Here is a 20790-nt window from a genome sequence, read left to right on the forward strand (position 1 = left end):
ATTGGGAATTGATTCAGCTTTACGAATTCATCTTTACACTTCGCTCTTAGGTTCCTTTTGGCAATTCTACTTGAGCTTTAGAATTCCACTACAATTTATCTTTTTTATGCAGCACTAACATCCTTTAAGGCAGATTGCAATCTGTCATTTGGACTAACTTTCATGCGGACCTATAATTTCCGGCAGAAAAAAAGGCACTTTGTGTAGTACATTTGTCTGGGCGTTTCGTGTAGTACACATGCGCGCGCGAAATCAGGGCACCCTGAAAAATTTATGAGGTCATCTGAATAACTTGTTCCCTGCTGCCATAGATGGAGTTATATATGTGAGGGGCCATCACTTAGAGTTCCCAACCTTGAAATGCCATCTACTGAAAATTTCAGAACAATAACAAACCCAAAAGAACAATACAAAACAAATGCAACTCTAAGCCCTAACACCAAACCAGGGGCATGTGAAGTACTCAAAATACATTTCACGGAAATGAAGACGCAGACCAGAGAATGAAATGAAAGGCCACACTAGAGTTAGAGTTGTTTCCGGCCTTTCGATTAAATTCACATAACTTCGGTAATCGTTACACAGCGTAATTTTGCCGCATTGTTCAGAACATGCAAAGCTATAGTGTATTGTCATACCTGCCAACCCTCCCCAATTTTAATCGTGCCGTGTTCCAGTTTATCTTCCCAAATGTTTCGGCATGTCACCCTGAACAGGCAGAAACTTCGGGCCACGAGAAAAAAACTTGGGTGCAGCACGTCCATTTGCAAAGGAGAAAAAAACACTTCCGCGCCTTCATGTGGTATCACACGTAAACGCAACAGTGCGAACATCGCACTAAACCAAGGAAACGTGCTTTCACGATGCTAACGCTGTTTGCGGTACATGGTTGGCTGCACTTCAACATCCACCCCCACGTACTGGCAATTTCATTTTGAATAAGGCTCCCATGTGGAGGCCGAAAAGTTTTTCATATCAGCAAAGGGTTGTTATCGGTGTTTTCTTTCTCAGCTATAAGTATGAAGGAGTCGCCAACTTACATTTTTTTTCGTCCATATGTGTTGTGGGAGTGGATCCATCTAGAACTTGCACCGATCCCCAAGTGCCATTCCCAGAAGGTGTAAAACCATACCTATGTGCCTGTATTGATCCGAAGGGTTATTTGGGTTAAAATGCAATCAGGTTGACAGCTGGGAAGTTTGTATACACTCATAATGAAAGAAAAACCGCAAACCTGATAAGACGAAGAAAACAACACCACACAAGCGCTCACTAACCACTAGCACTTTATGAAAGAGCTTTTTTTCGTAATATTTTGTGTTGACCCTGCTGAAATACGTACGTTATAGAGCAGCTACTGTTGTTTAAAAACTACAAATATCCACGCTGAGGACATCATTATGGAAATTCATACCATACATGCAGTAATGAACCGACAGAAATAGTCACTAAGCATTAGGCAAAGTAAGGTATGAAGTCACCTTAACACTTGAGGAAAGGCCTCGCAAATTTACAAGTGAGTCACACTTTTATTCTCTGCAGGCATGGTTGCCACCTTTACATAGAGTATTTGAATAGACGCGGTTTAGTTATGGTACTTTTATAGCGTTGTTTCAACTGAAATCCTTCTTTCTTTCTTGATGTGTCATATGCCGCGGAGTCCTGGTTGTCAGCTCAGGAAACACTGCGTCGAAGAACAACAGTAGTGCTGATAGTCATAGAATAGGTAGCCAGCTAAACGCACACTTTTCGAACAGCCGGGCACCGTTGAGGGTGCGGCACCCGTGTTTACACCTGTCTCCATGGACGTTGGCCGGCCAGGTCTATAAAAATATTCGTCACAATTTCTATGTCGTCAAAAAAAAACATTAAAGCAGCCTGCATTCTGGCTCATATATACCACCAATCTCTAAAGTCGGTTTACTGAATTACACATGGCTGATGCGGAACAACCATTCACCCTGCAATACCACACGCATAAATGACTAATTTCGGTAAATCAGAATAATGAACACACGAAACATGGTGAAAATGACCCGCACTCTGAAAATTACTAGCACCAAATTTACCTTCCCAGGCAAAAAAAGAATGGAGAGACTTGCGCTTGAGAAAAGTGCGTTTAGAAATTTTAGGCTGCATTTTGTGGAATACTTTTCTGCAGCATACACCTTGTGCTTAACCGGATATATTCATACAAGTCCAATCAACTAGACGCAATTACGAAGATGCGCTGCGAGAAAAATTAATATTCTGCGGTGGCTAAATCAAAATGCTCATACCCACAGAATAGCGTAATGATATGAGTTTAACAAAATAAATCAATTAATCATGCAGAGCTATCCAACAATTACATCGGCCAATATTTCGTCGAGCGCACACGATGCAGAAAACAGCATAAACAAAACACTAAACACAGCGTAGAAAGAAAGTCATGAGCGCCGGTATGTGCTACAATGTACGGGTGTGCCCGATCGTTTGCTTTAATCTGACGCAAAGAACGCGAGCACGTCATTTCATTCAATTGCTATCACGGAGAACAGCAAACATGCAGCGAAGCAGCCAGTCAGGAAACGAAACTTTTTTCGAATGCTGCAATTTCAAATATCCCATTTGAAAAGCCCCAGCGAAAAACATACATCCAATGAAAGTGCGGAAGCCATTGCTGGAATATGCTCACCGAGTTCGCTCCCACTGGCGCAGGGTCATTGGTGTAGCATGACGACTTGATGGTCATTAAAAAACGGGCCATGTAGCGCTGCCAGTCACAAACTGGCTCGCCGCAGCCTCGTTACTCACGTTGACAAACAAGTCTTGCAACAGCAACTCTCGCTTCATCGTAGGGGAATCACCGTATTGAAAAGGCTTGAGTGCCGCGAAAACGCGCCCTATGGGCCTGTGTGCGCCAACATTTCTCTATATCCTGTCATGCAACGGAGAAATCAAAGGTCGCCTGCCAAGAAGGTGCGACAAGCGTCTCCTATAGGTTACCCGGCTTTTTATAGGTTAGAATGTAAAGGTTACATGACAATTTTTTTTTAAGTAACCTCTAAATCGCTGTTGTAACCCTTACGCCGCTTTTAACTTCACGCCTGTAACTCTTAGAATAGACTGGGATAAAGAAAATATGAAATTAGTTCCATTGTAAACGTTACACTATAGGATACTTCCGTTTAGAGGTTACATCACAGGTTACCAGGATTAGAGTGTACATTCTCAGCTGGGTAACCCTTAATAGAGGTTTACATTTTCGAAATTTTGTAACCTGTAATTTATAGGGTGTAATAGTAACCTTTATCATAGTACCCTCAATATACGTATACAGGTAGGGGTTACTTACGTATAGGTTACTTTGCACCTTTTATCGTATATACCTCTATATAAGTGGCATCTACCACCGTCCAAAGCCACACACGTTGAAGTGTCCATGTTGCGTTCCACGAGCACTTTCACTGACGCTACTGTGGCAAGCCCCCGAAGAGAAAGGCGCGGTAGACAAACAGTGCATCACTGGAAGACGATATGCTCGACCATGCTCTCCATTGCTCCGTCTGAACTCGGAGAACCCCGCGTGTCTCTTATTCGTCCCTTGAATAAACTGCCGGCCACACGGCTGTGGCTATAACAGAAGTTACTTTTACTATTCCCCAAATTGCCGTGCCAAAAAGATGAGATAGTCATGGTGAGTCATAGGTTGGGTTAGAATTTAAGGTGAGGCAGGTAAAGCATGTCGGGTATCAAATTGAATGATTCAATTAGGGGAATCATCAGGGGCATTTAAATATAGCGTCCTGCTTACGTTTATGAGAGTCAAGTTTAGTCAGATTTGATTAAAAGTGCAAATGATCCTGCTAGGATGTGTGGACTATCAAATTAAATATGGCGTTGAGGGGAACCAGATGGGGCAAATTTAAAATTGCTTTACAGTTATAGTTTTGAGATAGTCGTGGTGAGTCATAGATTGAGTGAAACATCAAAGGGAGGCCACTAGGGCTTGTTGGGTATAACGTAAAGGTCTCGATGGGGGAAATTGCGTGGAATAAATAAAAACTCGTCCACTACTTTTCATCATGATATAGTCGTGGCTAGTCACAGATTGTGTTTAAATTCAAAGTGATGCCGATAGAGTGTGCAGTGGTATCAAAATATTTGTCTCGGTGAAAGAAGGTGGATCGGATGCAACCTTCAGAAACCATGGCACTGAATAATGACCAGTTAAGGAAAAATGACTTATTCAGTGCCCCATAGGATATTTGTGCTGGCGAATTGTTGGCACGCCAGTGTAAAGCATAGTTGCTTCGGCACATTGCAGTACTAAACATCCGTCAAGAAGCATATGTTCCCATGCCACAGCTTAGAAACTATTCGGCTGATATGCCTCCTATGTACGCTAAGAAGTAAGTGCGTTGGCGCAATCATCGAATTCCTCCGATCTCGTGCGCATAGTGCAAATTTCTAAGCAGGGCTCACGGCTGTTGGTGTGCGAACGTGTTGACATTGAATACGCGCCTCTGTACCTCATGCTGAGTCGGTTGTTAAAGAAGGCCCTGAAATACTCCTTTAACTCTGCAGGCCGTAGCCGAACATGCTCATAACAGTAAAATATTTGCCGCCGGATACCAGTATTTCCTACCGCCAAACTGGGACAACTTAATTGATACACCAAGATTTCACGGCCGTTTGCTTGTTTACAAAAACTTCAGCATTTCAGTTTCGCGTGGGTACCGCGATGTGCAATTTTATGGCAAGACCAGGCGTTCTCCGCCACCGCGACGCTTTTATTTCGCTTTCGGCTGAACTTTTTCGCATTCCCGAGCTGCACCATAGTTGTCCGGGTGATTTTTGTCGGCTTCCCGTCGACGACATAAACATAACATGCCTCTAGAGAACAGAAACGCTTGATAGAGATTTAACATGAGGGTGAATAAACAGCGGGTCCAGACGTAGTGTACGACCATACGTATTCCAGCAAATTCTCTAGGTTAGGAAACTTTCCGATTCAGCACGATGACCAATTCGTGGCAGCACTCAAGGGGCACAGGAAGTTTGTGCAGCGAATAGATTCCGCACATGGAGACAATTCTTTGTCGTGCTGCTCTTGACGCGTTTCTTCCATGAGCACTTTGCCCTAACGCTGATTGTTGGTGCAGCCAACAACGGCGTAATCACGCCCGGACGAATAGATTCTACACATAGCAAAGTAAAGGCAACGACGACAACCTGTCCACAGTTTGGAAAATAAACATCAATTGGGGGTGAAAGGTCAGGCGTCCTACTGCCATTGCAAAACGTGCTCTGACAGGCAACCCACGTCAGGACAAAGCGAATGTGGGTTGGCCCGCCGCCTTAGCGGGTTCGGGATAAAATTATGGGCAAAGCTGACACCTCTTCGACGCTTAGAACGTTCCCTTTAGAGCACTGTTGGACTTGTGTCTGCTAACGTAACGAAATGACACCAATTTTCAGTGCCGCCTGGAGGTCTGATTTACATGCGCGGCACGAAGCAACAGCCTGGGAGTACGACGTCGTCTTCTCGCTCCGCAATCAACACAATCCACAGGAAATGCCCGCCAGGTGGTACTTCGACTCATTAGAACATGGCGGCTCTAAAAATAATTATCTATACAAGTGTTTCAAGTGTGCTACAGTGGGCAGCTGGTGGGTGCAAATGTTGACCCTTCCCGACATTAAAAATAGTTTCCCCTATCTCCATCTATATCTTGCCCCTGTGGTTGTTCACCAGCTTTGTTTTAGTGGCTACGTGGGCTTTTTCAGACATTGCGAGCCGCAGGGTGTAGACCAGGCCCCGTTTTAACGATGGCCTGGCCAAATACCAGAAACACGATTGATCACTCTCAAGCACCAGATCGGGGCTTTTGAATATCATAAGGGCATTGGGTACTTCGTCAAGTAGGGCGTTTATTCAACAGCACAGCCGTCTCCGAATACCCGTCCAGAAAACAACGGTAGTCATTATCAGTGCATAAGAATACGAAGTGTTCCTCAAAGTGCTTGATTATGGGAATATTGTGCAAGGGAAATAAATAAATTTCCCCGCTTCGGAGCTTCTCACTTACAATATTGTCATCTTTCAAAGCTCAACTCGCCATTACTAAGTAGAATGTGTTTGCTTCAGCTACACGCGAATCCCGACACGTTAACCAATCATTGAACAGCCCTTCGAGCTTATGACACAACTCCCAAATTTTACTTATGAAGTGACTGCACATAGTAATTTTCGATGGAGTCATTGCCTGGTTTATATGTTCTTCCTCAAACCCTTTTCTTTGATACCAAAATTGCGTTTCTGCTAGCATTCTAGCATCTGCAATGAGTTTGCGCGATTTATCTACTGCTAACTAGTACTGTTAGCTAGATGCCCTTTTTATCTGTCCCACACTATTCTATTCATCTAAACCATCTTTGATACCCCACACACCCTGCCGGCGATATTTTGAATTTTAACCTAATTAATGACCTACCATGACTATCCCATGAGGGTAATGAGGAAGTTTTCAATTGTGCGAAGTGATTGCCTTCATGAAGACTTTCATTATGATACCCAATGCCACGCTGCGGCTTCACTTTGATTTTTAACCCAATTGATGACTCCCCATGACTAGTCATGAATATGACATGGATGAATGTTTTGTCTCACGTGATTTTTCTCATTGAAACCTTCAATTTTTTACCCCACACGCCCAAGTGCCCATAACTTTGAATGTAAACCATATCATGACTACCATCACTATGTCACGATTATAACTTGGAAGCTTTTTTCTATCCCACGCGAATACCCTCATCGAGATCTTCAATTCGATACTCCACACACACTTGTGACATCCCAATGAATATTTACCATTTTATGACTCACTTTGACTATGTCATGATTACTACCATGATGTAATTTTTAATGGTCCAACGTAATTTACCTATTTGAAACCTTTATTTGAGACCCCACACGCCTACGGGTCATCATTCTGAATTCCTACCTTTAATATAACTCACCACAAATAGTGCTCATTGTGACTACAAAGCATTTTTTGTTTATCCCACGTGATTTACCTCATCAAGCTGTTCACGTTTATGGCCCACATGCCTAACGGCACATCACTTTGAATTTTAACCCAATCTGTGACTATCCATGACGCCAGTGTTCCAGCACTATCCAGGGACCCAGCACACAATCGAGGCTGGAACCCCTCTGTCATGAACACGAACACGGAGCCTACATCTCGAGTTTGCTATCTAATATATGCGTACAATTACCAGCAAGCAGCGCAGATGATTCTGGCAGTCAGGTATGGCCGTTGTAAATATGAACAAAAATTGCTTCACACCTCACAGGAGATACAGTATTTTGCCGTACCGAAGGCAAGAGTTTGAGCTCACGAATTTGCACCGGTAATCTTTTTACCACGCCTGAAATTTAAAATTGTGAATGGTTATAAAATTTGAGTCCATCTGAGCCCGGGTAAATTCTTAGCCCGAGAGAGTTGAGTCCGATTGACGAGGGTCCCGCTGCAGTCGCCCAACTTTGGGACCCTCGTCTGCACACTACTGACTGTGAACTTTGTTATTTTGAACGAATAATAAACTGAAACTGAAACTGAAACGGAAACTTCTGAAATTAATTTTGTGTTTTCATGTCATTTCGAGTTCTGAATTCCTTTTGAGTTGTGAGTACATTTTTTTGTTTGAGTACATTCTGAGTTTGAGTACAGTTTGAGTTCTGAGTACATTTTCAGTTCTGAGTACATTTTGAGTTGTGAGTTCATTCTAAGTTTAAGTACATTTCAATTTTTGAGTACAGTACATTTTGAGTTTTGAGTACATGTTGAGTTTTGAGTAAATCATGAGCTTGGGCACAGTTGAGTCTGAGTACATTTTGGAGTTTTGAGTACATTTTGAGTTTGCGTGCTTTGAGTTCCGACTACATTTTGAGTTTTGAGTCCAAGGGTGTTCTCAGTTTTGCGCTCACTATAAGTTTCAGTGAGCGCAGATGTGCTGCTCAGCAATGAGTCTTAGTTTGAGTGAGGAGCGATTCGAAAATAAATTTTTGAGTGAGTTTGAGTGAGCCGCGCCCAATTTTCCATGGTATGTACTCGCCAGCAAAACGCGTAGCAGGCTGATTGCAGCTAGCATGATGCCCTTCAACGATCGTCCTGCCCAGTGGCGATGCAGCATGAATAGCACCTCAATATAAACGACCGGCACCGCTTCTTGATCAAGCACTTTTATTAAACTTAGGCCACACTCTCACACTATCTCGAAGAAGTGTGCATGCGTGCAGTTTACTGAGGTTTCGTCGAAATGGTGCAGCATTTGTCGGATGCTGTGTGCTCCGTTCGAATATCTTTTAAACCCCTCTGTACCTTGCGTCAGTTCTGTGGATGATTAGTCTAAACAATACTTTACTTTCAACTTCTGCGAAATTGGTCAGCCCGAACTTAGCCTACTTTACGTCGAGGCTGGATTTTCTCCGCATAATATGTGTGGGATGCTTTCCCCATTCTACCCTTTCCGAAGTATCAATTATACGCAGCTGTGTGTATCAGCACCAAAGGCTTTTATTTATGATAAAGGTTAGTGCTAGATTAAGACTATGAAAAGATGAAGGTGGTAGAAGGGATGAGACCGAGGAGTTTTGTTCACGTGGAATAAATTGGAATAAATTCAACATTGTGCACGTTCAAGTTGCTTATACGATAAAGGAAAGAGAAAATAAATAAGGCGTTACTACCAACTAGGCAAAACAGCGCAATAACCGACCTTGCAATGATTCTGGAATAACAGGTCATGCGGCTTTTTTTTCATTGTCCTTTAGAAACGAGTGTCGTGCTTCTACGCTGAGGGACCAACAGGCGTCAATGTAGCTGACGGAACGCCCTGTTATGTAAGTAAAATGTCGTTTTTGAGAAAAAGCCTTTAACTGCATATTCACAAATTTAACAGAAAGCTTTTTTATCCACTTTTATTTACATCACAACTTTTTGTAGTGCTCACATAGACTGCACTAGAACTCCAATTATTCCACTTTATCGGTACCATGAAAACGCGTCGTAACATGCGGGTGTCAAAAAATATGAACAAAAAACACGCCTAGAAATACTCGCCATAACTTTTGCAAGACTCCTTCTCCCCGCACGGGGCACCTTGAGCAATCTTGGTGACGGTACTGGCGATACCGCGGACCCCGAGCCCCCAAACATAAGCTGGATCCAACCGTGGTGATGTGTTTTTAAGGTGAAGGGTAGAAACCTCTAACGGTGGCCGTCGGAGCCCAGGTCAAGCTCCGGCGGATGGGCTCCCTGTCTGTTTACCAGGCAGGGAGCTCCGGGACCTCCTCAGCTATCAGGGTAAGGTTGTGGAAGAAAGTACCCCCGTCTCCCTGCTTTTATACTATGCTTTATGGTATTGTCTAAAACCCCCCCCAACCGTGATCGGTCCCTGAAAAGGGGCCGCACCGAAGTATCCTTTCCTCCGTTGCCGTCGTTAACCTTTCCTGAACCGGACCATTTTTCTAGATTTCTTGTGATGGAATCCCTCAATCCAACCCACCCTCTTGCATCTCAGTCAGTCTTCTTGATCGCCAAGTATCTTGAAGCCATAGTAGGAAAATCGTATAAATGCAAGAAACAAAGGTCTGGTGAACTCTTAATTGAAATAAATGACAAGCAGCAGTCTGCAAAGCTTCTAGCACAGACTAGACTGGCTGATCTTGACATCCGGGTCACACCCCATCGGAGCCTCAACAGCTCGCAGGGTGTGATATCCGAGACAGACCTCCTGAACGAAACCGATGCGGATCTTCTTGCCGGCTTGAAGGATCAGGGCGTCACTGCCGTGAGACGCATCACCATCCGCAGAGACGACAAGGAGATTCCCACCAAACACATTATCTTGACTTTCGACCGCGCAATTCTTCCACAATACATAAATGCAGGTTTTATCCGTTGCTCCATCCGTCCGTACATCCCGAACCCGCGGCGCTGTTTTAAGTGCCAGCGGTTCGGGCATGGTACGAACTCTTGCCGTGGCCGAACGACGTGTGCAAAGTGCGCGGCGCACGATCATCCGAGCGAGAACTGCTCAGCCGAAACTCTCACTTGTGTAAACTGCGGGGGGCCGCATGCGGCATACTCCCGCAAGTGCGAAAAATTTCAACTAGAAAAGAAAATCATCAACAAGAAAGAGGTTCGCCTCTTTCCCCCTGGGGAGGTACGCCGACGCGGCTCGCCGGGGGGCGGAGCGGCGTCTCGTTTCCACAGGGACCCAGTTCAGCGAGTCTGACCTGGTCCCTCGCCCGCCCCCCCCTGGGTTGCCTCTGGCAGCCCAACCCGCCACCACGCCGCTTGCTGAGGCAGCAGCGGTTGTGGTGGCAACCTCTTCCGTCGGGACCGGTGCCGCTCCCGCCTCTGTCTCCCCGCCCTCCAGTGCGTTGGAGGGTACAGAGGTGATGGACACCACGGGCCCCGCACCGGTTCCCACCGCCACCGCACCGCCTGTGCCACCTCTGGCGCCCCGGACGCCCTCGGCGGTGGCGGCTCAAACGAAGGGCTCCCGAGGGGGGGCCAAGTCCAGGGGGCCCGGTCCGTCGGGCACCCCTCGGACATCCGACGACGAGATGGATGTCGGGCCGTTCCTGCCTGCAACGCAGCGCAAGGAACGCGTCCCGACGCCAAACCCTCCCGACAAGCCAAAAAAGGCGAGAGTCACAGCCCCGAAAGACGACACATAAACAAACACACACACTCCAGTAGCTCTCACACTAAATAATGGGAAGAGAAAACATAATTCAATGGAACTGTAGAGGCCTTCTTAAAAATCTTGACGATGTATACGAAATACTGCATGCTAATCAGCCAAGTGTGATGTGTCTTCAGGAGACGCATTTGAATTCCAAGCACACAAATTTCTTAAATAGGTACATGGTCTTCAGAAAGGACAGGGATGGCTGCACACACTCTTCGGGCGGTGTAGCCATAATAGCCCGGAAATCCCTAGCATGCCACCCTGTCGCTCTCAACACCGTCCTTGAAGCTGTAGCAATACGCACAATAATTTTTAATAGGTTGATAACGGTATGCTCCATATACATTCCTCCTGATGTCACACTTTTGAGCTCTGACTTCGAGGCGCTGGTCGACCAGCTGCCCGAACCGTACATCCTAACAGGCGACCTTAATGCACACAACTCTCTTTGGGGCTCCTCCAGAACGGATGCCCGAGGTCGCCTGTTGGAGAAGTTTCTTACATCCTCCGGAGCATGCCTTTTCAACAAAAAACAGCCTACATATCATAACTTAGGACACAATACATACTCTCATCTTGACTTGGCTATTGGTTCCGCAGTTCTCTTTCCATGTCTTGAGTGGGGTGTGGGCATGGACCCATATGGTAGTGACCATTTCCCCACTTCATTAACGTATATAGGTATAGGCCCGAGCAGTCCATCTTCCCATAACAGGTTTAATGAATCCAAAGCAAACTGGAGTACATTCACAGAAACATCTAAACTACACCACACAACCATAAAACACCTACACGTGGAGGAAGCCGCCCAACTCGTCACGGCGCACATCCTCGACGCCGCCGAAAAGTCCATTCCCCAGGCCTCCAGTGGGTCCCGCAGCCCAAGGAGGCCCTGGTGGAACGAGGACTGCAGGCGGGCGCGAGAGGCCCAGAACAAGGCGTGGGGTGTCCTTCGCCGGTACCCCACGTTAGATAACATCATTTCTTTTAAACGGGCAAAGGCTTTTGGAAAGCGAGTGCGTCGTGAGGCGAAAAGGGAGAGTTGGCGCACCTTCCTCACTTCCATCAACTCGTACACTGACACACATAAAGTCTGGACACGAATACGAAAACTAAAAGGACAACAGACACACAGCCTGCCCCTGGTTAGTACAACAGGGGACACACTGGAAGACCAGGCTAACACACTTGCACAACACTTTGAACATGTGTCCAGTTCAGCACACTACACAAACACTTTCATGAAACACAAAACATCTGTAGAAAAGAAGTCCCTGCGTGATAACAACAAGTCGCACACTTCTTACAATTCTCCTTTTTCAATTCATGAGCTGAAGGTTGCTCTGAGCACATGTAAGCCTTCAGCTCCAGGTGCAGACAAAATCACATACACCATGATACAACACCTACACCCAGACACTCTTGAAACACTCCTACATCTATACAACAACATATGGCTTTCGGGGCACATCCCTCGCTCTTGGAGGGAGGCTATAGTAGTGGCTTTCCTGAAGGAAGGAAAGGACCCTTCCTCTCCCGCCAGTTATCGCCCCATTGCCCTGACAAGCTGTCTGTGCAAGCTCCTCGAGAAGATGATAAACAGGAGACTCGTGTACTTCTTAGAGTACAACGGTCTTCTCGAGAGCTGCCAGGCGGGCTTTAGGGCGGGGCGATCTACGAATGATCAACTCGTTGCGTTAGAGTCATATATTAAAGATGCTTTCCTGCATAAGCAGTACTGTATGACAGTATTCTTTGATCTCGAAAAGGCGTACGACACTGCTTGGCGGTACGGCATCCTCAGCGATTTGAAGTCCTTTGGTATGTCGGGTAACATGTGGAACACGCTTGCCAGTTACCTCTCTGAAAGAACGTTTCGCGTGCGAGTTGGAACTGCACTCTCTAGAGTTCATGTGCAGGAAAACGGTGTTCCGCAAGGTGGAGTTTTGAGTTGCACGTTGTTTATTGTAAAAATGAACTCTCTTCGGAAGGCTCTGCCACCAACCATTTCCTGCTCAATCTATGTAGACGACGTGCAATTATCCTTTAAGTCTTGTAACCTGTCTATCTGCGAGCGCCAAGTCCAGCTTGGTGTTAACAAGCTAGCTGGCTGGGCAGATAGCAACGGTTTTAAATTTAATCCAGTGAAGTGTACTTGTGTTTTGTTTTCGAAAAGGCGCGGCATTCGGCCGGATCCAGACATCAAACTCAATGGTGTCTCAATTCCAGTCAGAAATGAACACAAGTTTTTAGGTGTAGTCCTTGACGAAAAGCTCTCGTTCATTCAACACATAAAACAACTTAAACATAAATGCTTAAAGGCCATGAATATACTCAAGGTTCTCTCCCACTCTTCATATGGGGCTGACAAACAGCTTCTGTTGCGTGTTTTTACCAGCTTGATAGGCTCACGATTGGACTATGTCAGCGTTGTCTATGGGTCAGCCACTAAAACATCCCTCAGAATGCTGGACCCTGTGCTTCATCTAGGGCTCCGCTTGTCCTGTGGTGCCTTTCGGACTAGTCCAGTCGAAAGCCTGTATGTAGAGTGCAACAAATGGAACCTACAACGTCAGCGAGCATACACAGACCTTCTTTATGCTTTTAAAATTTCATCCATGCCTCACCATCCTTTTAAATCAGTTTTTCATGATACCTCCATGACTGAACTCCTTTTAAGTCGACCATCTTTCTCTGCGCCCTTCTCTTACAGAGTTAGAGAGGAAGCGTCAGAGCTTGTTGTCTCCTTTTTAGATACCATCCAAAGTTCTGTAACAGATCTCATAGCACCATGGCATCTCCGCCCTGTCTCATGCGACACATCATTCACACATGTAGATAAAAACCGAGCTCCCACATGTGCAATTCTGCAGCATTTCTTGTATTTGCAGCAGAAGTATGAGTGCTCTGAATTTTATACGGATGCCTCTAAGACTTCCACCTCTGTGTCCTGCGCGGCGCATGGGCCCGGCCTTAGTGTCACCAAAACTCTGAATAGTCATACTAGTATATTTACGGCAGAGGCTTACGGTGTACTTCTTGTTGTCAATCATATACTTCAAAGTCACATCCCACAATCCATTATATATACAGACTCCCTCAGTGTCGTGCGGGCGTTGTCGTCAACAAAGTCTTCCAAAAATCACGTTGTAAATCTAATAGTCAAGGGTATTATGTCGGTGTATGTACGCAAGTTTGAACTGGTTCTTTGCTGGGTCCCTGGCCACAGTGGTATAGCCGGGAACGAAGCAGCGGACCGAATGGCTGCTGCTGCTACACTCTCGAATACAGTAGACATAACCACATTACCCTACACCGACGTGAAACCAGACATCAGACAACAACTTCGCAAAACATGGCAAACACACTGGACTGAACAAACAGACAACAAGTTACACGTAATAAAACCACACTTGGGACCATACACCACCGACACACGTAATAGATACACTGAAGTCGCCTTGGCTAGATTACGGATAGGGCACACTCATGCAACGCACTCGCACCTTCTCACGGGGTCTCCAAGACCTCTGTGCAGCAGGTGCGGAGAGGCCCTATCCGTGATCCACATCCTCATACAATGTAAGGCACTCGACATTACACGACGAAAACACTTCCCACAACTACACACACGACATATTCCACCACACCCGTCATACTTCTTAGGAGATGAAGCCATGTTCTCTGTTCAGCGAACCTTAAGGTTCCTATCTGAAGTTCATTTCTTACAGCTCATCTCTTATCACCCATAGTTTTACCCCTGGTCCTATACACCAGCCACCTTATTTAATTTTTAACCACTCTTGTTCTTCACCCTGGCCCTTTACACCAGACGTGCTCATTGTTTTTAACGGATTTTATTTCGTGTTCTCTCCTATCAAATCACTTTGTGTTTGGCGCTCTTTGCCCATGTCGGCCTTGCGCCAATAAAATCAATCCATCATCATCATCATCAAGACTCCTTCTATTTGAAGTACAGTGCTTTACAGGCCCATAAACGCAAATTTCTAAAGAAAGTTTTGGCCAGAGTAATATTACAGTACCGGTTCCAATCCAGCTGCATAAAAACAAACGTCTTTTCGCAGTGCGCTGACAAAATTCCCACCATCCAGTGGGAATCATTGAACACACGATGCCGAGAAGCACACGTGGAAGCCTAGGCCGGTCAGAATAAGCTAGTCGGCGATTCACTGCTGAGTTGAGAAAAAAGAACACATGCACACTGCTCCTGCCACACCCGCACCCTAAGCGTAGATGCAAGCGAGCAAAGGGGAAAGGGTTTGTGCAAAGGAAGTGGTAGCGGCTGGGGCTGAGAGTGACGAAATGGGAGACGGAGGAGAAAGCTATGCCTGAGAGAACCGAAGTGGAGGCCTCAAAGTGCGGGGAAGGAAACCGCGGCACTTCAATTTTGTCCACGGGCCAGTGGTCCCTTTTTGCATGGGTAGTCAGATAACGCGGGGATGCATAAAATTGCTTCGGATAGCCGAGGTTTTGAATGTAATGTATCTACGGTAATTACGCCGGTAATTGACTGTTCCGTCGTAAAACTTGGATCACACATAAAACGGGGGTTCCACTGCGTTCGCGAAACATCTACAATATCCTACACAATGTCAGTTTTCGTGCGCAACATAAGTTTCACTGCTGCTGACACTGCTTCTTTTTTTCATTTTTTAGCGTGGCGATACTGGGAAAAATGGAACTTGCCATGACGGGGTCTGCATAACTAAATAAAAATAACCCATGGGTTTTCGTCAGCAGATATGGACAAGGCACTTTTACGGGACTTGCTTATCTGTATTGATATTCAGGCCGGTTATCAATCACAATAAAGTATTATTTCTTTTTTTATTGTGATCACTTACTGCTAACAAAAATGTTTTCAATGAAGCATGCGATTTTTGATACCCACTGAAATTGTTCATGTCTAGATAAGAATTTAGGATTTAGGATTTGGATTTGTTATTGATAATGATACTGGATTTTTGTTGTTTATTTTTTTTGTGCTGCCAGGTTGTTCATTGTGGTTCCCATCGTCAGCATTTGTACATTACTGTCTATGATGTTTATGCGCAAGTGCGCAAAGAACAAGTCTTTAAATTCCAAATTGGCTCTTTTACGTTTTTCAAAATCCGCTCAGATGGGAGCGTGAAAAATAACGAGAAAATTGGACATTTTTAGCACGCATTGGCAGACTATACTCGATGAAGATGACAATTTGTGTTCTTTAATAAAATGCCCAAAGTGTAAAGTGTACCTCCGCCCCTATAGTTGCTTCAACATGGTAAAAAGCCCTGCAAAATAAGAGCATAGTTAAGAATTCCTTAACTGTGCACGTTTACACCTGGCAGCCTTGTAGCTAACTACAGAAAATTGGTCATGGTGAGCCGAGTTTGCAAACGCATGTCTGGGTAGATGCCCATCATATTTCGAAATGGTCTTCATGGAGGCGCCGAGGAAACTGGATAAAATGGTCTCACTAGCGATGTTACACTTTCTTCTGTTATGTCCACAGTTTAAGCACTGCTTTCTTCCCTTTGTTTTACAAATTTACGTTTCACAACCGTTATTTCCTCAGCCATAGCAGACAGGTAGCGAGATTTTTTTGTGAGGTGTTGATGATTTAAAGGCCAACTGAACTAAAATTTTCGACAATCTAAAAATAACGTCCCATAATAGTACACAGGAAAAGAGTGCAAAATGAACAATACTACGTTTCAAACATTAACGCGAGCGATGGAAATGGCTCCCGACATTAGAGTTTTGGGAACAGACAATGAATAGAAACGGCTGCCATTAGCATTCTTCAGACGTGGCGAATGTGAGAGAACGGAAGCGGCCGTGCTAGAACAGGCACACACTCAGAGCCGCCTTAAAATGCGGGGGGTAGCGTCAGGTTTCACGCCGTTATTTCCTCAGAAGAACTCCCACTCACGTTTCGCCAGGAAAATGGGGCTAGGCGTAACTCCGACATCACGTTGATATCAATCGAAATGAAGTAGGCCTAAGGACGGTCCTTTCTGCATCAGAATAACTGCATGATCGAGTAGGTATCTTTGGCATTACGAGTAAAAAGGGGGCCCTGATTTACAAAGCTAGTTGCTCGTACGATAGCTACAAGCAGCTGTGATTAGCCTGTGCCTCGCCGATGACATCGCTCCCCTTGATAAAATACACCGCACGCGTGCGGAGATCAATAACTTTTTACTGTACAATACGTGCAAGCAGCTTCGTGGATATCAGCCCAGTATTTTACGACTTGCTGCACATCTAGAAACAATTTTAAAAGGTATCTAAACCATAAGCCACCTTCTACAGCTACATTGTGCACTAGAAAACAACAGTTACCATCGACCTCTGTTTTTTACTTCCTCCCGAGAGATGTGCTGTTGAAAATATTTTAATTTCAAGTAAACCAAATCTAGCGCTCTACAAAAGTAGGTACTTCATTCTGGAATGGAAAAAAATCCAGTTTATTGGTTTGTGAGAGGAGCAGTTTTTTTAGCTTTAGCACTTCCCAAAAACGACGGCCGATATTTATGCCCATGTATTTGTAACCACGATAATGTCTGATTTCGGTTCACTTATCGAGTGAGGCAAAAGTCGCACAATGTTTATCACCACGTGCAAGACAACTCCACTGAGGTCATCAACTTTTAAGAAGGTCTAAGTGATGGAGGTGGTGTTCGGCCAGCCCAAATATGGCAAAAAGTGGATGGGTACGTGCAAAAGGCCTAGAATTAAAAAAACATTCTTTTTTCTGTGATCGAAGTGATAGGAATGACACATGTAAGGCAAGTGTGCGTGTCGCATAATTTGTTTTTAGTAGAAATATTACTTTCAGGTAAAAAGAGTTTTGCTAGTTGCAGAATGTTTACAAGCACGTTAATACTTCTTAGGCTTTTAATCTCTTTTATTGCACTGAAGCAAAAAACCGGATACGGCTGCCTATGTGGTAGTTTTAAAAATGTGAAGGCGACCTTAGTACAGCGAAGTGGTGTGGGAGAGAAACCACGGCCGAACGCGTCTCTCTGCCCAATGGAGCGCGGTGCAAGTCGCCGGAGGAGCAGGAGCTTCACGGGACAGGTTCAAATATCTTCTTCACAGCCGCTCGGAACTTGTTTCGGCGACTCTTCGCAAGGTGCAAATGCCGTCTGCACGGAGCTACTTTGAACGACGGTACCTAGTGCGCTGCGTGTTTACGAAGCTTAGGATTTCGGCATGGTGATTTTAGGAGCATCTATAACTTAGTTGGACCAAATTGCAACAAAGCAAACTTGAGTGCACTGGACCTTTAAGGCTGTTCTATGGTAAATGTGGCTAAAGTCCATGTGCTGCGCAGCAGGATTTGCACGTGCAATTTCACTGCAATCTCCTTGATTTGTTTGCAACCCGGCTGGAAATTGCAGCACAATTCTCAAAACTTCTTTCTTCGTTCCTCGCGCAGCATTATTAATTCAGGCACAGTAGAAGGTCCAGCTGGCACAGCACCAGGATATTCTCAGCTACTTTCCGCGCATGCCGGGCATCATACGTTTTCTTCATCTTGCCCTTCTCGTGCCAATTTAAAGTACAAGAGGAAGCACAGGGTAAACTTTGGGGCGTTTCCGTTGTTTGACGATGTGTATCCCTGAAAGAAGTTGTGAGAGCCTTCTTCGGTCTACCGGAACAGCAGGACTAGCCACGCAGCACAGCAAGTCCGAATCTTGACCGGCCAACCTTCGGCTGTTCTCCGGAATGCTGGGCCATCGGTAATAAACTGGCCAGCGTTGAACATAAGATGAATGGTTTGAATACGGCCATCATCCTCTGCGCACGTTTTCGTCAGCCAATGTTCTTAAGTTGGTCAGCTTTCACTCGTTATTTGTCAACACGGTTCATCTCGGGGAGAGGTACTCAGAAGTTATTGGCGGAATAAACACCAGTGATTAACGGCGCTAGCTCCAGCAACGTTTACTAAAAATACAGGCGGCAGGATTCCCACCGCCGAGTACTCGCTTGTTGCTTGAAAGCGGGTTTACAAAAGAAGATTAGCTTGTGCACGGCCACCCGGCGACCGCTTTTTTTTCCGCTTGCAGGGGAACACATGATGAATGGCTGTTGTCCAGTTCTAGAGTACTCGTGTTTCGTAGGCAGCCGTTGTTCAAAAGTTGTTTTGGAAACGTACGTTATCCGGTCCGCTTATGAATCTGCACTCTATTCCTCTTCGAAAGGTGAACGGCTGATGTCTGTCGCAGGTCTAGCACAGCCCATGCCCAGTCACCGGAAATCCGAAGGTCCTGCGTGGACACTCGCCCAGCCACCGAACAGTGCGCTGTGTGAACATGTGCACTCATGGACAAATTAACGAGGACACAAAAATATTAACCGAATACGCTAAATGAAAGATGATGGGTAGTGAAGGTAAAATAATGGCTTGCCAGTGGTATATTTAGAAAGGCACATTTTCTACCTTGTGTTGTGACATGTGTTCGGGCTTTGTGGATAAAAACCTGCTAGCCACTTTGGAAACACATGAGGTTAAGGATAAGGTGAAATGCTGCTGCAAACAATCGACGAACGGCTGCGTTTTCCAGTGCCCGGACAAAGAAAGTTCGGTAAGTTCATTATTGCTGGCCATTTTTTTGCGCGAATAAGGTTCGGTGCAGAAACGTGTTACGGCTCGATTTCTCGCATACGGTTCAGTCTCACGGTGTGGTTCGCGGAAGCTAAATTCAATTTACTGATCCTGATGGCGCTCGACATGTCTAGTGTTGCTGATGGACAAGTGGTAGGCATAGTGGATAGGGCTAGGAACTCTGAACTAATTGCCAGTGCTCTTGATGAAGTCGTGAGGAATGCAGGCTTTTATCGCACGAGCTCTGTTTATTGATGCGGCTGGGCGGATTCACCGCACTATGGAGTGGCTTCGATAGCTGGGCCACTTTGAACAAGGCAAAATACAATATGCGACTGCTCAACTTATCGGAGCCAAAACTTTCCTTGAGAAAAAAGGAAACACGGGAATAGTTTTAAAATCTGAGCTTGAAAATAAAAGCGTTTTCCCATTTTCATTTTTATCTGATTCCTGGCCGAAAACATTTCCTAATACTTTCTCTAGTTTTGTTTCTTTGGAAACGATTTCTTTTCTTTAAACAATTTGTAGTTCAGGAGCACCTCGGCTGAACGCACGAAAGTTGTGCGCTCTCACCTGGAGTGGGGTGCGGCTCACGGTGTTCTCCTGGGGTGCCTTCGCTATATGACAGGCCGGGGAGTTTTTTTTCTTTTCTCCGCAACGTGGAGGGGTCTATTTTCCGTCTGGTGCCACAAAAAAGCAGGCATCGCTGCCTACTCGCAAGTGCATGCTCAGTTTGGTAGGGCGTTTTCACAGTAATGAACGTTCGTGTTCGAGTGATGTCCTTGAACGGGGAATATGTAGTCGGTCACTCAAACTCCTTGCGCACTCAAAACACAACAGAACCCCCAAAACTCTATGTACAGGTTCACGCTTAGAAAAGGTTGGTACACAGCGCCGGCGAACAGGAAATGCAAGAAATCAGCCCCGAAGTTGACCGGCGACAGCAAATAGGACAGCCATGGCCGTATTGACATTTTTTAGCCATGCGATGGGTGCAGAATGAGAAAATTTGCAGACACTTCGTTGGTTTTTCCGCGTCTTTCACAGTGATTTGCGCGTCCATTGCTTCACGCGCACGTGTAATATTTAGCTTAGGTAATCCTGGCAGTGTAATCTAAACGCCGTGCAGGTTTCCTTCCACTCCTGCAAGGGTGTTGTAGGGTCCCTTTAAAGCAATATACATTGCACAATAGCCGTGTAAATATCTGTAGGTGCCTCGAACCGCCTTTCTTAGTTTGGTGACAGTGTGAGCTGTGCAGAGTTGTAACTTGTCTTTCTTTTCTTTTTGTTTTCTGCTGCAGGTGCTCCTGAGCATGGCAGCTGTGTTTTCCATTGGAACTCTGTGCATGACCACAGTAGCGGTTACATCAAAAGAAAGCAGCATCAGTGTGGGAGCAGCAATTGAGGAAATAAATCTGCAC

This window comes from Haemaphysalis longicornis, unplaced genomic scaffold (assembly GCF_048455015.1).
Source record: "Haemaphysalis longicornis isolate Haplotype H1 unplaced genomic scaffold, Haemaphysalis longicornis Haplotype H1 scaffold_5, whole genome shotgun sequence".
Taxonomy (NCBI): Eukaryota; Metazoa; Arthropoda; class Arachnida; order Ixodida; family Ixodidae; genus Haemaphysalis; species Haemaphysalis longicornis.